This window comes from Ambystoma mexicanum, chromosome 1p (assembly GCF_040938575.1).
Source record: "Ambystoma mexicanum isolate Mex_15411 chromosome 1p, UKY_AmexF1_1, whole genome shotgun sequence".
NCBI classification, from domain to species: domain Eukaryota; kingdom Metazoa; phylum Chordata; class Amphibia; order Caudata; family Ambystomatidae; genus Ambystoma; species Ambystoma mexicanum.
The window spans coordinates 407,630,053-407,649,977 of record NC_090921.1 but is presented as its reverse complement, the minus strand read 5'-3'; the positions used below and the strand labels follow the sequence as shown (position 1 = coordinate 407,649,977).

General features: G+C 48.9%; 1 protein-coding gene and 2 non-coding genes across 4 annotated transcripts in view; 2 read left to right on the top strand and 1 right to left on the bottom strand.

Annotated features, from left to right (window-relative positions):
* Positions 1 to 19,925, bottom strand: part of LOC138571570 (tetraspanin-33-like) — a 935,706-nt gene that overhangs the window by 526,526 nt on the left and 389,255 nt on the right. The window lies entirely within an intron of this gene.
* On the top strand, positions 5,651 to 5,722 carry TRNAW-CCA (transfer RNA tryptophan (anticodon CCA)). The gene has a single exon. It is a non-coding gene; the product is annotated as a tRNA-Trp (tRNA).
* On the top strand, positions 13,235 to 13,306 carry TRNAW-CCA (transfer RNA tryptophan (anticodon CCA)). The gene has a single exon. It is a non-coding gene; the product is annotated as a tRNA-Trp (tRNA).

Below are 19,925 nucleotides of genomic sequence, written 5' to 3'. Positions count from 1 at the left end.
AGCTCGGCAGAGTCTTTCAAGGGCTGAGCTGGCATGTTGGGAGAAGGCGTGGCAGGCGCTCATTGTTGTTGAATGCGCCTGCGGCAGCGGACCGCATTTAACAACAATAGGGTGCTAATGCACCCATTTATATCATTACCTCCTCGCTGCAGCGAGGAGGTAAAAAAAAAAGTGGCACATCCTGGCCCGCCCCTCCTCCTCTGCCCTCTACATCTGTGCTTGCTGACCCTCCTTTAGCCACCCTCCCACCATCCTTCTTGTCCTTTCCTCTTTTCACCCCTGACGAGGTTGCTCGACAAGTCTGATCTATGAAAGCCTCTTCGAAACAGGTTCATCCCTGTTCCTCTAAAAGCATCAAGGACCACATTGACACCTTCGCTCCGGCCCTTGCTGATTTTTGTAACCACTCCTTTGCCTCTGGATCCTTCCCCTCCCCTCTGAAGCACTCCTTTGTGCATCCTCTTCTCAAGAAACCCACAGCTGATCCTTCTTGTCCAGCTAACTATCGCCCAATTTCCATTACTCCCTTTCTTGGCAAACTCCTGGAAAAGTTGGCCATCTCTCAGCTTTGACTTCATTCCAATTATGTTGGCTGTCTCCATGACCACCAGTCTGGCTTCAGAGCTGCCAGAAGCATGGAAACTGCTCTCCTAAACATCCGTGAAGATCTGCTCACCTACCTTGACTCTAACATTCCCTCTGTCCTCATCCTCCTCGATCTCTATTCTGCCTTCGACACGGTCAACCATACCATCCTGCTCAACCGTCTCCGTGAAAACTTGGGTATCACTGATCAGGCTCTGGCCTGGCTGACCTCTTTCCTCTCAGATCGACCCTCCCAGGTCCAACTTGGGTCCTTCCTTTCATCTATCTTCCTCTCTACCTGTGGTGTTCCCCAGGGGTCTCACCTCTTGCCCTAGCTTTTCAACCAATACCTGGCTCTCGCCCACTGCATTGCCATTTTCTGCTCAAATTTCCAGTGCTACGCTGACGGCACTCAACTCATTTTCAGGCTGCCCTCTGCCACCTCCTCTCCCTCTCTCATCTCTGATTGCCTAACTGCCATTCAAGATTGGTGTGCCGCCAATGATCTTTGTCTGAATGCCAGCAAGACGGAGATCCTCCTCATCGGCAAACCTTCACCACCCTTTCCCCTCACTCTCTGGCCGGCCTCCCTTGGCACTCCTCCTACCCCCACCTGTGAGGCTAAGAACCTCGGGGTCATCTATGACTCCACCCTTTTCTTCTCCGCCCACATCTCTGAGGTCTCTAAAAAGTCAAATTTCAGACTGCACCTATTCAGAGGTACTCTGCCTTTCCTCTCCTTCCCCCAGAAGCTCATGGCATCTCAAGCTCTGGTTCTCTCTAGCTTGGACAATTGTAACAGCCTCTTTCAAAATCTACCTGCCTCTACTCTGCGCCCTCTGCAACTAATTCAGAACAGGACTGTGAGACTTGTCCTTGGCCTCAACCCCTGGGATCCTATCTCTCCAGCTCTGAAATCTCTTCACTGGCTCCCATTGGATGCAAGGATTATATTCAAAACCCTCTGCATTGTCCACAAGGCTTTCTGGGGCCTGGGTCCAAAATATCCTCAGCTATCCCTCCGCAAATACCTCCCCTCTCGAGCTCTTCACTCCTCTAACTCCAACTCACTCAGGGTCAGTCGTTTTTCTAGGAAATGAGCTGGGGGTAGATCTCTGTCTTCGGCTGGGGCCTCCTTCTGGAACAGCCTCCCTGTCACTCTAAAACTTGAGGAGAACCATCTCCGGTTCCAGAAGCACCTCAAGACCTTCCTCTTTTCTTCTGCCTTCACTCCCCCTCTCCCCTGCTGATCTATTCTCTCTTGGCACCATGCACCTGGCCACCCTCTGGCTTTTGGGCCCAGGTACCTGCTCATCCTGTCACCCTCCTGCACTGCCTCCGGGCCACCCCTTGCACTGGGGTCTGTATCTGTACCCATACAGCCCCCCCTTTTTCTTCCTGCACATATCGGACCTATCCTGTCTGCTGCCTTAAACCTAGCACTTGCACATTTCTGGCTGCATTACCACTGTTTGTTGCCTTTATTATTTATTTATTGTTATTTATCTGTTTCTCCTCTGCTTCGCACTTTCCACCTCTCCCCCCCTTCCATGCACTTTTCCTCTCCCCCCTCTCCCATGCACTTGCGCATTCTCAATGTCACTGGGCCAAGTAAGATCGCTGTTTTGTTCCCCCTGTTCCCCTCCCTTGCCTTGTCGAGCTCTGAAACACTTGTGTACGAGCGCGATAGAAATAAAATATCAATCAATCAATCTTGTGATAATTGGTGGCTATTAAATGTATCTTTGTCACCTTTGTAATGTATGCACCCCATGGGTGCCTCAGACTGTTTTTGCTCTAAGCAGAAGGTCCCTAACCACTATGCTTCTCCCTGCTTCTGTGCCTTTCCCCCGTTCTCCCCTGACGAGCTTTCCAGACAAGTCTGATCTATGAATGTCTTGTCAAAATAGGTTCACCCCAGCTCCTCCAAAACCATCAAGGACCACATCGACTCCCTGGCTCCTGCCCTGATCGACTTCTGCAACCATTCCTTCACCACTGGAGTCTTCCCGTCCTCCCTTGTGCACTCCCTTCGGCACCCTCTTCTTAAGAAACCCTCTACCAACCCGTCTTGCCTGGCCAACTATCGCTCAATCTCCATCACTCCTTTCCTTGCCAAACTCCTGGAAAAGCTGGCCATCTCCCAGCTTAATCTTCACACTGAATCTGTTGGTTGCCTCCGTGACCATCAGTCTGGCTTCAGAGCTGCCAGAAGCATGGAAACTGCTCTCCTGAACATCCGTGAAGACCTGCTCTCCAACCTTGACTCCAACACCCCCTGTGTTTTCATCTTGCTTGATCTCTCTTTTGCCTTTGATACGGTCAACCATGCCATCCTGCTCAATCCTCTCCATGATAACCTGGGGATCACTGGTCAGGCCCTGGCATGGCTGAATTCTTTCCTCTCTGATCGGCATTCCCCGGTTCAACTTGGGTCCTTCCTCTCCTTTATCTCTATCTCTACCTAGGGTGTTCCCTAGGGGTCTAACCTCTCTCCCTGGCTGTTCAACCAATACCTGGCACATCTTGCCAACTGCATTGCCATGCTCTATCCCAACTTCCAGTGCTATGCGGATGACACTCAACTCATTTTCAGCCACCTCTTCCCCCTCACTCATCTCTGATTGTCTGTCCGCCATCCAGGAGTGGTGTGCTGCCAATGATCTCTTTCTTAATGCCAGTAAGACTGAGACTCTCCTCATCAGCACACCCACTCCCTGTCATTTTCTGGCCGGACTCTCTGGGCCCTCTTCCTGCTCCCACCTGTGAGGCTAAAAACCTCGGGATCATCATCGACTCCACACTCTCCTTCTCTCCTCACATCTCTGACGTCTCTAAGAAGTCACACTACCAGCTGCACCTCCTTAGAGGTATTCTTCTTTTCCTCTCTTTCCCCCAGAAGCTCACTGTCTCCAGAGCTCTGGTCCTCACTAGGCTGGACTATTGCAACAACCTCTTTCTAAATCTGCCTGCAATAATCCCTGCCACTAGGATTGGGCAGTTACCCTTCTCTCTCCTCCCAAACCTACCCTCCAAGTCAGGATTGGTTTAGGGGTGTGGAGCAACATATGGCAATTCCCAATTGTAATCGCCCTTTGTTCTCCTTTCACCTTTTTGGCAAAAACGATTTATGTATCACAACTTCATAATTTTACTAGCAACTGCCATACTAAACATATATTCTGTTTCAGCTAATCATGGGGAATTAGATAAGCGGCCACAAAATCCGTATCATGTAGCATGGCCATGTGGCACCTTTCTGTCATTTCCATAAAAATACAACAGTTATGAATATGTAAGTTATTAAGCACATCCCTAATTTCAATGTCCACCGCTCACCAACTCTCACATTTGGGACATGTTCAGATCAGCCAGAAACCGAATTTAACTGGCCCTTACAGTTCTCAGAGTTACAAGAAGATGAATTGGATATCCCCAAAATAGCCTGGAAATTACATAAGTTTCCATAGATGAAATCCATCCGCCTTATAATGGCTGTTAAAAAGGCCTAAATGATAATAGTCCTTTTAAATGAATTATGAATCTTCATGTGGGACAAATGGCCCTGACTCCTGCCTTCCGGCCCTTTGTTTTCACTGGCTCAGCCTGTGGCCAGAGTTTTTTTTTTATCAGTCTCCTTTGTGCTGGAAGCTGGCTCCTTGAAGTGGGTGCCCCCATTTTCACAAATATTAGTCAAGCTCAAGCCAGGGGGTAACTTTTCTTGAAGTCAATGCTTTCAGAGCCAACAAGTCTGGAGAACACTGAATTTCGAAGCCTTAAGCAGGACATATTTATTGTGGTTTGTCATTAGATGGGACATGTGACATCCAGGCTGGAAGTGGGAGATGTCCTTGTGAAGTTTTGCCTACAGCCAGCAAATGTGACTGCCTTGGGCTGACAATTTCCATGAAGACAAATTGGCTCTTCAAATGTCACTGGAGGTTTGTAGGTGAAACATAATATACATTGCTTTTGGTCAACCCGCACACATGTTTTGTTTTCCTGACATTTTTCGTTAAGCAGTGATATATTTTTTTCAATTTTTGACTTTATGAAACCATTTTTATTTGCACACACCTGTGCAGGCCGTTTTTGTTTTCAATGTGTACAAATCATGTTTTCCATGTGACAGGGATCTTTGATTCCTCCTTCATTTGTAAATTAAAATGCTGCTTGTCTGTTGGTCATGACGGGTAGGCCCCCTTCCCACGTGGCTCTTTAATTTAACTTGAAAAACCACAACAAAGGCCGTGCCGTTTTTGTTTCAGTGTTTAAAATCCTGCCATTCATGTGAAACAGACTTCTGTTCAGGGCCTTTAAATGCAACCCATAGGCAAAATACAGGCAAACCTCCTAATTTGCATATGGCTTGCTCCAACAGAAGTGATGTCACACAAAAGGACATTACAAGGAGCATCATCAGTTTTTGATACTTGGAGGAACCACGGAAGTGACTTAGAATGAGTTGCCATAAGTAAGCCAAGGGGCAAATAACTTTGTTGTGCAAAATACCCAAATTAGCACTATTATTATATATGGAGCACCTTTATAGTCATTAGGCCTTGTTTTATAATAGCATGATATAATAACATAAGCTATTAACATTGCCACACACCCTAACTAGGGGCCCCCCTCTATTTCCAATCCCACTTAAAGCACTGGGTGGGAGTTATATAAAAGTGCAATATGAAATGGGTTACTGTTGCCGAGATAACCCCCATGTGAAAGATCATCTGTGGCACAGGTGCTTTTGTGTATTTTCCGGGGTTATGTAATATTTAGTATCCCGAGCATTTGCATCTCCCCCAGTCTTCGGCTGTTTCCGTCGCTGCAGGTCTAACCTGGGTAGTAATAAAGTGAAGCCTCTGCAGACCGAGCTGTGCTGAGCTGCGACCATTGGGGGGACTGGAAGGGCACGGGGCGCACAACATTACATAACACCGGCGGCCTGACTGTCATTTATCTCGCGCACAAGGCAGAGTGTGTTGGGCGTTATATATGTTGTGTCCATGTATGCGCCCTCAATGTCACCAATCCACAGAGTGTGGGCACTTTCCTGAGGCGGGACCTCGTGGCGCAACGGTAGCGCGTCTGACTCCAGATCAGAAGGTTGCGTGTTCAAATCACGTCGGGGTCAAGTCTGCCTTGTTTTTTGTATCGCAATATGAAAATGTATTTATCGTAAATTGTGAGGTCGTTTTTAGCCAATACTGCACAAAAGTCATGCACAGACATGTTCCTCTAGAAACGGAACCCGGTCTCTAACCATTGCTTCTTTTTTATTGTACACTTAGCCGGTAAGTATCACAGCCCCCCGCCCCCACCACCTCCCACCACCAGAGTCCCTGCCTTCAGGCAGCAATTATAAAAAAAAACGAAGGCATGCAGGAGTAAGGGAGAGTTACACTCCCAGGAATAGGAGAGGCATGAACAAATGAAGGAATAGAAAAGGGTTCCTGTCGAGGAGGTTGATGCCCTCATATGCAAGCATTGGATGAGGAAGAGGGGCGTGGGGGTAATGGGGCAGATATGCCAAGGGCACGTTTTTTCTGTTTGTTTGCATACATGCCAACATTATCCACTCCATTTGGGAGGCAAAGTCCAGTTCTGGGTTTATAATGGGGACATCCACGACTACAAGTCCCAGAATGCAAAACGAAAACCTGGAATTGACTGGTGTCTCCCAAATGCAATGGATATTGTTCTCATAAATGTGTGTATCTGGTCGAATTGCCACCATTCTGAAAGGAGTTGTTGGACAAAGAGAAGAGGACACGTGGAAACTCAGACCAGGGTTTCATGGACTGGTTTGCACACGGGAGGAGCAGGAACGCACGTGTCTGTGTTGCTATAGGATCTCCATGCGTTCCTAAACATGATACATATAAACAAGCTCTATATCCATGCGTGCTCTGCTATCACAGCGTGACATCTGCTCAGGAAACAATTGCTCTCGCCCGACTCCGTGGCGCAATCGGATAGCACGTTTGGCTGTTAACCGAAAGGTTGGTGGTTCAAGCCCACCCAGGGACGAGTTCTTTTTCTACCTCTTGGAGCCTCCCTTTACCCCATTAAACAGCAACGTCGGATGCTGAGAGCAGAGAGGACCCACAATGACGCTGCCTCCATACTGATACACAAAGTATTTATAGCAGCGGGTGCGTCTGCACCCCAAACGGCTTTAACATCTGAAAACGGTTTGCTAATGGTGTAGGGGTGACCGGAAACATGTGGGCATGAGGGTGTGCGGCTGATATCTGTGCTCATAGACAATAGATGTGGCCTGACATGGCACCAATATCCCGCAACATGTGGTGGGCAGTGGGGCTCTTAGCAGCACTGTGCACCTCTCCCCTGGCACTGGGTGCAGCAGTACTGCCCTAAAATGCACCAACGGCCGGAGAGAAGGGCCCTATGAAAAAGCCTCTGTTCCTAGTGAGGGAATAGCTATCGCTCTGACATATAGGGCACAAAAGACCCCGCCGGCCACGCAGCCTTCTCTGATCTGGAGTCAGAGGCTTGCGCCACGAGGTCCCTTCACAGACATATAGCGCAATTGCAGGTACTAGGGACACTGATGCGGCAGGTAACCCAAGTACACATAAAATAACAAAGTATTCTGCCGCGGAAGCGAGAGCAGAGCAAAGCAGCCAGGGCGCAGCAGATGTAGGAAATACTCAAAAGCCACTGAGCCACAGATGATTCTTCACATAGGCCATGGTGGTGGCCAGGCCCGGCTGAAGATGTGTCGGGCCCATTGTACATGATGGTTGGCCATCTGAGGCTCCCGTGGTGGGGCATCAGGCCCGGCCTTAGGAAGGGGGCGAGCCGGGCGAACGCCCATGCCGCCACGCCCCCCGGGGCGCCTTTAGCCCCCCGCTCCAGGTCGGGGAGTCTTTCAAGGGTTCCCCCGAGCTAGCGTGGTGGGAGAAGGCACGCTGTTGCTGTTGGAAGCGCCTGCGCTCTTGATATCAAAAGGCGCCATTAGCCCCCAACCGCGCCAGCTCGGCAGAGTCTTTCAAGGGCTGAGCTGGCATGTTGGGAGAAGGCGTGGCAGGCGCTCATTGTTGTTGAATGCGCCTGCGGCAGCGGACCGCATTTAACAACAATAGGGTGCTAATGCACCCATTTATATCATTACCTCGTCTCTGCAGCGAGGAGGTAAAAAAAAAAGTGGCACATCCTGGCCGCCCCTCCTCCTCTTCCCTCTCCATCTGTGCTTGCTGACCCTCCTTTAGCCACCCTCCCACCATCCTTCTTGTCCTTTCCTCTTTTCACCCCTGACGAGGTTGCTCGACAAGTCTGATCTATGAAAGCCTCTTCAAAACAGGTTCATCCCTGTTCCTCTAAAAGCATCAAGGACCACATTGACACCTTTGCTCCGGCCCTTGCTGATTTTTGTAACCACTCCTTTGCCTCTGGATCCTTCCCCTCCCCTCTGAAGCACTCCTTTGTGCATCCTCTTCTCAAGAAACCCACAGCTGATCCTTCTTGTCCAGCTAACTATCGCCCAATTTCCATTACTCCCTTTCTTGGCAAACTCCTGGAAAAGTTGGCCATCTCTCAGATTTGACTTCATTCCAATTATGTTGGCTGTCTCCATAACCACCAGTCTGGCTTCAGAGCTGCCAGAAGCATGGAAACTGCTCTCCTAAACATCCGTGAAGATCTGCTCACCTACCTTGACTGTAACATTCCCTCTGTCCTCATCCTCCTCGATCTCTATTCTGCCTTCGACACGGTCAACCATACCATCCTGCTCAACCGTCTCCGTGAAAACTTGGGTATCACTGATCAGGCTCTGGCCTGGCTGACCTCTTTCCTCTCAGATCGACCCTCCCAGGTCCAACTTGGGTCCTTCCTTTCATCTATCTTCCTCTCTACCTGTGGTGTTCCCCAGGGGTCTCACCTCTTGCCCTAGCTTTTCAACCAATACCTGGCTCTCGCCCACTGCATTGCCATTTTCTGCTCAAATTTCCAGTGCTACGCTGACGGCACTCAACTCATTTTCAGGCTGCCCTCTGCCACCTCCTCTCCCTCTCTCATCTCTGATTGCCTAACTGCCATTCAAGATTGGTGTGCCGCCAATGATCTTTGTCTGAATGCCAGCAAGACGGAGATCCTCCTCATCGGCAAACCTTCACCACCCTTTCCCCTCACTCTCTGGCCGGCCTCCCTTGGCACTCCTCCTACCCCCACCTGTGAGGCTAAGAACCTCGGGGTCATCTATGACTCCACCCTTTCCTTCTCCGCCCACATCTCTGAGGTCTCTAAAAAGTCAAATTTCAGACTGCACCTATTCAGAGGTACTCTGCCTTTCCTCTCCTTCCCCCAGAAGCTCATGGCATCTCAAGCTCTGGTTCTCTCTAGCTTGGACTATTGTAACAGCCTCTTTCTAAATCTACCTGCCTCTACTCTGCGCCCTCTGCAACTAATTCAGAACAGGACTGTGAGACTTGTCCTTGGCCTCAACCCCTGGGATCGTATCTCTCCAGCTCTGAAATCTCTTCACTGGCTCCCATTGGATGCAAGGATTATATTCAAAACCCTCTGCATTGTCCACAAGGCTTTCTGGGGCCTGGGTCCAAAATATCTTCAGCTATCCCTCCGCAAATACCTCCCCTCTCGAGCTCTTCACTCCTCTAACTCCAACTCACTCAGGGTCAGTCGTTTTTCTAGGAAACGAGCTGGGGGTAGATCTCTGTCTTCGGCTGGGGCCTCCTTCTGGAACAGCCTCCCTGTCACTCTAAAACTTGAGGAGAACCATCTCCGGTTCCAGAAGCACCTCAAGACCTTCCTCTTTTCTTCTGCCTTCCCTCCCCCTCTCCCCTGCTGATCTGTTCTCTCTTGGCACCATGCACCTGGCCACCCTCTGGCTTTTGGGCCCAGGTACCTGCTCATCCTGTCACCCTCCCGCACTGCCTCTGGGTCACCCCTTGCACTGGGGTCTGTATCTGTACCCATACAGCCCCCCCTTTTTCTTCCTGCACATATCGGACCTATCCTGTCTGCTGCCTTAAACCTAGCACTTGCAAATTTCTGGCTGCATTACCACTGTTTGTTGCCTTTATTATTTATTTATTGTTATTTATCTGTTTCTCCTCTGCTTCGCACTTTCCACCTCTCCCCCCCTTCCATGCACTTTTCCTCTCCCCCCTCTCCCATGCACTTGCGCATTCTCAATGTCACTGGGCCAAGTAAGATCGCTGTTTTGTTCCCCCTGTTCCCCTCCCTTGCCTTGTCGAGCTCTGAAACACTTGTGTACGAGCGCGATAGAAATAAAATATCAATCAATCAATCTTGTGATACTTGGTGGCTATTAAATGTATCTTTGTCACTTTTGTAATGTATGCACCCCATGGGTGCTTCAGACTGTTTTTGCTCTAAGCAGAAGGTCCCTAACCACTATGCTTCTCCCTGCTTCTGTGCCTTTCCCCCGTTCTCCCCTGACGAGCTTTCCAGACAAGTCTGATCTATGAATGTCTTGTCAAAACAGGTTCACCCCAGCTCCTCCAAAACCATCAAGGACCACTTCGACTCCCTGGCTCCTGCCCTGATCGACTTCTGCAACCATTCCTTCACCACTGGAGTCTTCCCGTCCTCCCTTGTGCACTCCCTTCGGCACCCTCTTCTTAAGAAACCCTCTACCGACCCGTCTTGCCTGGCCAACTATCGCTCAAACTCCATCACTCCTTTCCTTGCCAAACTCCTGGAAAAGCTGGCCATCTCCCAGCTTAATCTTCACACTGAATCTGTTGGTTGCCTCCGTGACCATCAGTCTGGCTTCAGAGCTGCCAGAAGCATGGAAACTGCTCTCCTGAACATCCGTGAAGACCTGCTCTCCAACCTTGACTCCAACACCCCCTGTGTTTTCATCTTGCTTGATCTCTCTTTTGCCTTTGATACGGTCAACCATGCCATCCTGCTCAATCCTCTCCATGATAACCTGGGGATCACTGGTCAGGCCCTGGCATGGCTGAATTCTTTCCTCTCTGATCGACATTCCCCGGTTCAACTTGGGTCCTTCCTCTCCTTTATCTCTATCTCTACCTAGGGTGTTCCCTAGGGGTCTAACCTCTCTCCCTGGCTGTTCAACCAATACCTGGCACATCTTGCCAACTGCATTGCCATGCTCTATCCCAACTTCCAGTGCTATGCGGATGACACTCAACTCATTTTCAGCCACCTCTTCCCCCTCACTCATCTCTGATTGTCTGTCCGCCATCCAGGAGTGGTGTGCTGCCAATGATCTCTTTCTTAATGCCAGTAAGACTGAGACTCTCCTCATCAGCACACCCACTCCCTGTCATTTTCTGGCCGGACTCTCTGGGCCCTCTTCCTGCTCCCACCTGTGAGGCTAAAAACCTCGGGATCATCATCGACTCCACACTCTCCTTCTCTCCTCACATCTCTGACGTTTCTAAGAAGTCACACTACCAGCTGCACCTCCTTAGAGGTATTCTTCTTTTCCTCTCTTTCCCCCAGAAGCTCACTGTCTCCAGAGCTCTGGTCCTCACTAGGCTGGACTATTGCAACAACCTCTTTCTAAATCTGCCTGCAATAATCCCTGCCACTAGGATTGGGCAGTTACCCTTCTCTCTCCTCCCAAACCTACCCTCCAAGTCAGGATTGGTTTAGGGGTGTGGAGCAACATATGGCAATTCCCAATTGTAATCGCCCTTTGTTCTCCTTTCACCTTTTTGGCAAAAACGATTTATGTATCACAACTTCATAATTTTACTAGCAACTGCCATACTAAACATATATTCTGTTTCAGCTAATCATGGGGAATTAGATAAGCGGCCACAAAATCCGTATCATGTAACATGGCCATGTGGCACCTTTCTGTCATTTCGATAAAAATACAACAGTTATGAATATGTAAGTTATTAAGCACATCCCTAATTTCAATGTCCACCGCTCACCAACTCTCACATTTGGAACATGTTCAGATCAGCCAGAAACCTAATTTAACTGGCCCTTACAGTTCTCAGAGTTACAAGAAGATGAATTGGATATCCCCAAAATAGCCTGGAAATTACATAAGTTTCCATAGATGAAATCCATCCGCCTTATAATGGCTGTTAAAAAGGCCTAAATGATAATAGTCCTTTTAAATGAATTATGAATCTTCATGTGGGACAAATGGCCCTGACTCCTGCCTTCCAGGCCCTTTGTTTTCACTGGCTCAGCCTGTGGCCAGAGTTTTTTTTATCAGTCTACTTTGTGCTGGAAGCTGGCTCCTTGAAGTGGGTGCCCCCATTTTCACAAATATTAGTCAAGCTCAAGCCAGGGGGTAACTTTTCTTGAAGTCAATGCTTTCAGAGCCAACAAGTCTGGAGAACACTGAATTTCAAAGCCTTAAGCAGGACATATTTATTGTGGTTTGTCATTAGATGGGACATGTGACATCCAGGCTGGAAGTGGGAGATGTCCTTGTGAAGTTTTGCCTACAGCCAGCAAATGTGACAGCCTTGGGCTGACAATTTCCATGAAGACAAATTGGCTCTTCAAATGTCACTGGAGGTTTGTAGGTGAAACATAATATACATTGCTTTTGGTCAACCCGCACACATGTTTTGTTTTCCTGACATTTTTCGTTAAGCAGTGATATATTTTTTTCAATTTTTGACTTTATGAAACCATTTTTATTTGCACACACCTGTGCAGGCCGTTTTTGTTTTCAATGTGTACAAATCATGTTTTCCATGTGACAGGGATCTTTGATTCCTCCTTCATTTGTAAATTAAAATGCTGCTTGTCTGTTGGTCATGACGGGTAGGCCCCTTCCCACGTGGCTCTTTAATTTAACTTGAAAAACCACAACAAAGGCCGTGCCGTTTTTGTTTCAGTGTTTAAAATCCTGCCATTCATGTGAAACAGACTTCTGTTCAGGGCCTTTAAATGCAACCCATAGGCAAAATACAGGCAAACCTCCTAATTTGCATATGGCTTGCTCCAACAGAAGTGATGTCACACAAAAGGACATTACAAGGAGCATCATCAGTTTTTGATACTTGGAGGAACCACGGAAGTGACTTAGAATGAGTTGCCATAAGTAAGCCAAGGGGCAAATAACTTTGTTGTGCAAAATACCCAAATTAGAACTATTATTATATATGGAGCACCTTTATAGTCATTAGGCCTTGTTTTATAATAGCATGATATAATAACATAAGCTATTAACATTGCCACACACCCTAACTAGGGGCCCCCCTCTATTTCCAATCCCACTTAAAGCACTGGGTGGGAGTTATATAAAAGTGCAATATGAAATGGGTTACTGTTGCCGAGATAACCCCCATGTGAAAGATCATCTGTGGCACAGGTGCTTTTGTGTATTTTCCGGGGTTATGTAATATTTAGTATCCCGTGCATTTGCATCTCCCCCAGTCTTCGGCTGTTTCCGTCGCTGCAGGTCTAACCTGGGTAGTAATAAAGTGAAGCCTCTGCAGACCGAGCTGTGCTGAGCTGCGACCATTGGGGGGACTGGAAGGGCACGGGGCGCACAACATTACATAACACCGGCGGCCTGACTGTCATTTATCTCGCGCACAAGGCAGAGTGTGTTGGGCGTTATATATGTTGTGTCCATGTATGCGCCCTCAATGTCACCAGTCCACAGAGTGTGGGCACTTTCCTGAGGCGGGACCTCGTGGCGCAACGGTAGCGCGTCTGACTCCAGATCAGAAGGTTGCGTGTTCCAATCACGTCGGGGTCAAGTCTGCCTTGTTTTTTGTATCGCAATATGAAAATGTATTTATCGTAAATTGTGAGGTCGTTTTTAGCCAATACTGCACAAAAGTCATGCACAGACATGTTCCTCTAGAAACGGACCCCGGTCTCTAACCATTGCTTCTTTTTTATTGTACACTTAGCCGGTAAGTATCACAGCCCCCCCCCCCCCACCACCTCCCACCACCAGAGTCCCTGCCTTCAGGCAGCAATTATAAAAAAAACGAAGGCATGCAGGAGTAAGGGAGAGTTACACTCCCAGGAATAGGAGAGGCATGAACAAATGAAGGAATAGAAAAGGGTTCCTGTCGAGGAGGTTGATGCCCTCATATGCAAGCATTGGATGAGGAAGAGGGGCGTGGGGGTAATGGGGCAGATATGCCAAGGGCACGTTTTTTCTGTTTGTTTGCATACATGCCAACATTATCCACTCCATTTGGGAGGCAAAGTCCAGTTCTGGGTTTATAATGGGGACATCCACGACTACAAGTCCCAGAATGCAAAACGAAAACCTGAAATTGACTGGTGTCTCCCAAATGCAATGGATATTGTTCTCATAAATGTGTGTATCTGGTCGAATTGCCACCATTCTGAAAGGAGTTGTTGGACAAAGAGAAGAGGACACGTGGAAACTCAGACCAGGGTTTCATGGACTGGTTTGCACACGGGAGGAGCAGGAACGCACGTGTCTGTGTTGCTATAGGATCTCCATGCGTTCCTAAACATGATACATATAAACAAGCTCTATATCCATGCGTGCTCTGCTATCACAGCGTGACATCTGCTCAGGAAACAATTGCTCTCGCCCGACTCCGTGGCGCAATCGGATAGCACGTTTGGCTGTTAACCGAAAGGTTGGTGGTTCAAGCCCACCCAGGGACGAGTTCTTTTTCTACCTCTTGGAGCCTCCCTTTACCCCATTAAACAGCAACGTCGGATGCTGAGAGCAGAGAGGACCCACAATGACGCTGCCTCCATACTGATACACAAAGTATTTATAGCAGCGGGTGCGTCTGCACCCCAAACGGCTTTAACATCTGAAAACGGTTTGCTAATGGTGTAGGGGTGACCGGAAACATGTGGGCATGAGGGTGTGCGGCTGATATCTGTGCTCATAGACAATAGATGTGGCCTGACATGGCACCAATATCCCGCAACATGTGGTGGGCAGTGGGGCTCTTAGCAGCACTGTGCACCTCTCCCCTGGCACTGGGTGCAGCAGTACTGCCCTAAAATGCACCAACGGCCGGAGAGAAGGGCCCTATGAAAAAGCCTCTGTTCCTAGTGAGGGAATAGCTATCGCTCTGACATATAGGGCACAAAAGACCCCGCCGGCCACGCAGCCTTCTCTGATCTGGAGTCAGAGGCTTGCGCCACGAGGTCCCTTCACAGACATATAGCGCAATTGCAGGTACTAGGGACACTGATGCGGCAGGTAACCCAAGTACACATAAAATAACAAAGTATTCTGCCGCGGAAGCGAGAGCAGAGCAAAGCAGCCAGGGCGCAGCAGATGTAGGAAATACTCAAAAGCCACTGAGCCACAGATGATTCTTCACATAGGCCATGGTGGTGGCCAGGCCCGGCTGAAGATGTGTCGGGCCCATTGTACATGATGGTTGGCCATCTGAGGCTCCCGTGGTGGGGCATCAGGCCCGGCCTTAGGAAGGGGGCGAGCCGGGCGAACGCCCATGCCGCCACGCCCCCCGGGGCGCCTTTAGCCCCCCGCTCCAGGTCGGGGAGTCTTTCAAGGGTTCCCCCGAGCTAGCGTGGTGGGAGAAGGCACGCTGTTGCTGTTGGAAGCGCCTGCGCTCTTGATATCAAAAGGCGCCATTAGCCCCCAACCGCGCCAGCTCGGCAGAGTCTTTCAAGGGCTGAGCTGGCATGTTGGGAGAAGGCGTGGCAGGCGCTCATTGTTGTTGAATGCGCCTGCGGCAGCGGACCGCATTTAACAACAATAGGGTGCTAATGCACCCATTTATATCATTACCTCGTCTCTGCAGCGAGGAGGTAAAAAAAAAAGTGGCACATCCTGGCCGCCCCTCCTCCTCTTCCCTCTCCATCTGTGCTTGCTGACCCTCCTTTAGCCACCCTCCCACCATCCTTCTTGTCCTTTCCTCTTTTCACCCCTGACGAGGTTGCTCGACAAGTCTGATCTATGAAAGCCTCTTCAAAACAGGTTCATCCCTGTTCCTCTAAAAGCATCAAGGACCACATTGACACCTTTGCTCCGGCCCTTGCTGATTTTTGTAACCACTCCTTTGCCTCTGGATCCTTCCCCTCCCCTCTGAAGCACTCCTTTGTGCATCCTCTTCTCAAGAAACCCACAGCTGATCCTTCTTGTCCAGCTAACTATCGCCCAATTTCCATTACTCCCTTTCTTGGCAAACTCCTGGAAAAGTTGGCCATCTCTCAGATTTGACTTCATTCCAATTATGTTGGCTGTCTCCATAACCACCAGTCTGGCTTCAGAGCTGCCAGAAGCATGGAAACTGCTCTCCTAAACATCCGTGAAGATCTGCTCACCTACCTTGACTGTAACATTCCCTCTGTCCTCATCCTCCTCGATCTCTATTCTGCCTTCGACACGGTCAACCATACCATCCTGCTCAACCGTCTCCGTGAAAACTTGGGTATCACTGATCAGGCTCTGGCCTGGCTGACCTCTTTCCTCTCAGATCGACCCTCCCAGGTCCAACTTGGGTCCTTCCTTTCATCTATCTTCCTCTCTACCTGTGGTGTTCCCCAGGGGTCTCACCTCTTGCCCTAGCTTTTCAACCAATACCTGGCTCTCGCCCACTGCATTGCCATTTTCTGCTCAAATTTCCAGTGCTACGCTGACGGCACTCAACTCATTTTCAGGCTGCCCTCTGCCACCTCCTCTCCCTCTCTCATCTCTGATTGCCTAACTGCCATTCAAGATTGGTGTGCCGCCAATGATCTTTGTCTGAATGCCAGCAAGACGGAGATCCTCCTCATCGGCAAACCTTCACCACCCTTTCCCCTCACTCTCTGGCCGGCCTCCCTTGGCACTCCTCCTACCCCCACCTGTGAGGCTAAGAACCTCGGGGTCATCTATGACTCCACCCTTTCCTTCTCCGCCCACATCTCTGAGGTCTCTAAAAAGTCAAATTTCAGACTGCACCTATTCAGAGGTACTCTGCCTTTCCTCTCCTTCCCCCAGAAGCTCATGGCATCTCAAGCTCTGGTTCTCTCTAGCTTGGACTATTGTAACAGCCTCTTTCTAAATCTACCTGCCTCTACTCTGCGCCCTCTGCAACTAATTCAGAACAGGACTGTGAGACTTGTCCTTGGCCTCAACCCCTGGGATCGTATCTCTCCAGCTCTGAAATCTCTTCACTGGCTCCCATTGGATGCAAGGATTATATTCAAAACCCTCTGCATTGTCCACAAGGCTTTCTGGGGCCTGGGTCCAAAATATCTTCAGCTATCCCTCCGCAAATACCTCCCCTCTCGAGCTCTTCACTCCTCTAACTCCAACTCACTCAGGGTCAGTCGTTTTTCTAGGAAACGAGCTGGGGGTAGATCTCTGTCTTCGGCTGGGGCCTCCTTCTGGAACAGCCTCCCTGTCACTCTAAAACTTGAGGAGAACCATCTCCGGTTCCAGAAGCACCTCAAGACCTTCCTCTTTTCTTCTGCCTTCCCTCCCCCTCTCCCCTGCTGATCTGTTCTCTCTTGGCACCATGCACCTGGCCACCCTCTGGCTTTTGGGCCCAGGTACCTGCTCATCCTGTCACCCTCCCGCACTGCCTCCGGGTCACCCCTTGCACTGGGGTCTGTATCTGTACCCATACAGCCCCCCCTTTTTCTTCCTGCACATATCGGACCTATCCTGTCTGCTGCCTTAAACCTAGCACTTGCAAATTTCTGGCTGCATTACCACTGTTTGTTGCCTTTATTATTTATTTATTGTTATTTATCTGTTTCTCCTCTGCTTCGCACTTTCCACCTCTCCCCCCCTTCCATGCACTTTTCCTCTCCCCCCTCTCCCATGCACTTGCGCATTCTCAATGTCACTGGGCCAAGTAAGATCGCTGTTTTGTTCCCCCTGTTCCCCTCCCTTGCCTTGTCGAGCTCTGAAACACTTGTGTACGAGCGCGATAGAAATAAAATATCAATCAATCAATCTTGTGATACTTGGTGGCTATTAAATGTATCTTTGTCACTTTTGTAATGTATGCACCCCATGGGTGCTTCAGACTGTTTTTGCTCTAAGCAGAAGGTCCCTAACCACTATGCTTCTCCCTGCTTCTGTGCCTTTCCCCCGTTCTCCCCTGACGAGCTTTCCAGACAAGTCTGATCTATGAATGTCTTGTCAAAACAGGTTCACCCCAGCTCCTCCAAAACCATCAAGGACCACTTCGACTCCCTGGCTCCTGCCCTGATCGACTTCTGCAACCATTCCTTCACCACTGGAGTCTTCCCGTCCTCCCTTGTGCACTCCCTTCGGCACCCTCTTCTTAAGAAACCCTCTACCGACCCGTCTTGCCTGGCCAACTATCGCTCAAACTCCATCACTCCTTTCCTTGCCAAACTCCTGGAAAAGCTGGCCATCTCCCAGCTTAATCTTCACACTGAATCTGTTGGTTGCCTCCGTGACCATCAGTCTGGCTTCAGAGCTGCCAGAAGCATGGAAACTGCTCTCCTGAACATCCGTGAAGACCTGCTCTCCAACCTTGACTCCAACACCCCCTGTGTTTTCATCTTGCTTGATCTCTCTTTTGCCTTTGATACGGTCAACCATGCCATCCTGCTCAATCCTCTCCATGATAACCTGGGGATCACTGGTCAGGCCCTGGCATGGCTGAATTCTTTCCTCTCTGATCGACATTCCCCGGTTCAACTTGGGTCCTTCCTCTCCTTTATCTCTATCTCTACCTAGGGTGTTCCCTAGGGGTCTAACCTCTCTCCCTGGCTGTTCAACCAATACCTGGCACATCTTGCCAACTGCATTGCCATGCTCTATCCCAACTTCCAGTGCTATGCGGATGACACTCAACTCATTTTCAGCCACCTCTTCCCCCTCACTCATCTCTGATTGTCTGTCCGCCATCCAGGAGTGGTGTGCTGCCAATGATCTCTTTCTTAATGCCAGTAAGACTGAGACTCTCCTCATCAGCACACCCACTCCCTGTCATTTTCTGGCCGGACTCTCTGGGCCCTCTTCCTGCTCCCACCTGTGAGGCTAAAAACCTCGGGATCATCATCGACTCCACACTCTCCTTCTCTCCTCACATCTCTGACGTTTCTAAGAAGTCACACTACCAGCTGCACCTCCTTAGAGGTATTCTTCTTTTCCTCTCTTTCCCCCAGAAGCTCACTGTCTCCAGAGCTCTGGTCCTCACTAGGCTGGACTATTGCAACAACCTCTTTCTAAATCTGCCTGCAATAATCCCTGCCACTAGGATTGGGCAGTTACCCTTCTCTCTCCTCCCAAACCTACCCTCCAAGTCAGGATTGGTTTAGGGGTGTGGAGCAACATATGGCAATTCCCAATTGTAATCGCCCTTTGTTCTCCTTTCACCTTTTTGGCAAAAACGATTTATGTATCACAACTTCATAATTTTACTAGCAACTGCCATACTAAACATATATTCTGTTTCAGCTAATCATGGGGAATTAGATAAGCGGCCACAAAATCCGTATCATGTAACATGGCCATGTGGCACCTTTCTGTCATTTCCATAAAAATACAACAGTTATGAATATGTAAGTTATTAAGCACATCCCTAATTTCAATGTCCACCGCTCACCAACTCTCACATTTGGAACATGTTCAGATCAGCCAGAAACCTAATTTAACTGGCCCTTACAGTTCTCAGAGTTACAAGAAGATGAATTGGATATCCCCAAAATAGCCTGGAAATTACATAAGTTTCCATAGATGAAATCCATCCGCCTTATAATGGCTGTTAAAAAGGCCTAAATGATAATAGTCCTTTTAAATGAATTATGAATCTTCATGTGGGACAAATGGCCCTGACTCCTGCCTTCCAGGCCCTTTGTTTTCACTGGCTCAGCCTGTGGCCAGAGTTTTTTTTATCAGTCTACTTTGTGCTGGAAGCTGGCTCCTTGAAGTGGGTGCCCCCATTTTCACAAATATTAGTCAAGCTCAAGCCAGGGGGTAACTTTTCTTGAAGTCAATGCTTTCAGAGCCAACAAGTCTGGAGAACACTGAATTTCAAAGCCTTAAGCAGGACATATTTATTGTGGTTTGTCATTAGATGGGACATGTGACATCCAGGCTGGAAGTGGGAGATGTCCTTGTGAAGTTTTGCCTACAGCCAGCAAATGTGACAGCCTTGGGCTGACAATTTCCATGAAGACAAATTGGCTCTTCAAATGTCACTGGAGGTTTGTAGGTGAAACATAATATACATTGCTTTTGGTCAACCCGCACACATGTTTTGTTTTCCTGACATTTTTCGTTAAGCAGTGATATATTTTTTTCAATTTTTGACTTTATGAAACCATTTTTATTTGCACACACCTGTGCAGGCCGTTTTTGTTTTCAATGTGTACAAATCATGTTTTCCATGTGACAGGGATCTTTGATTCCTCCTTCATTTGTAAATTAAAATGCT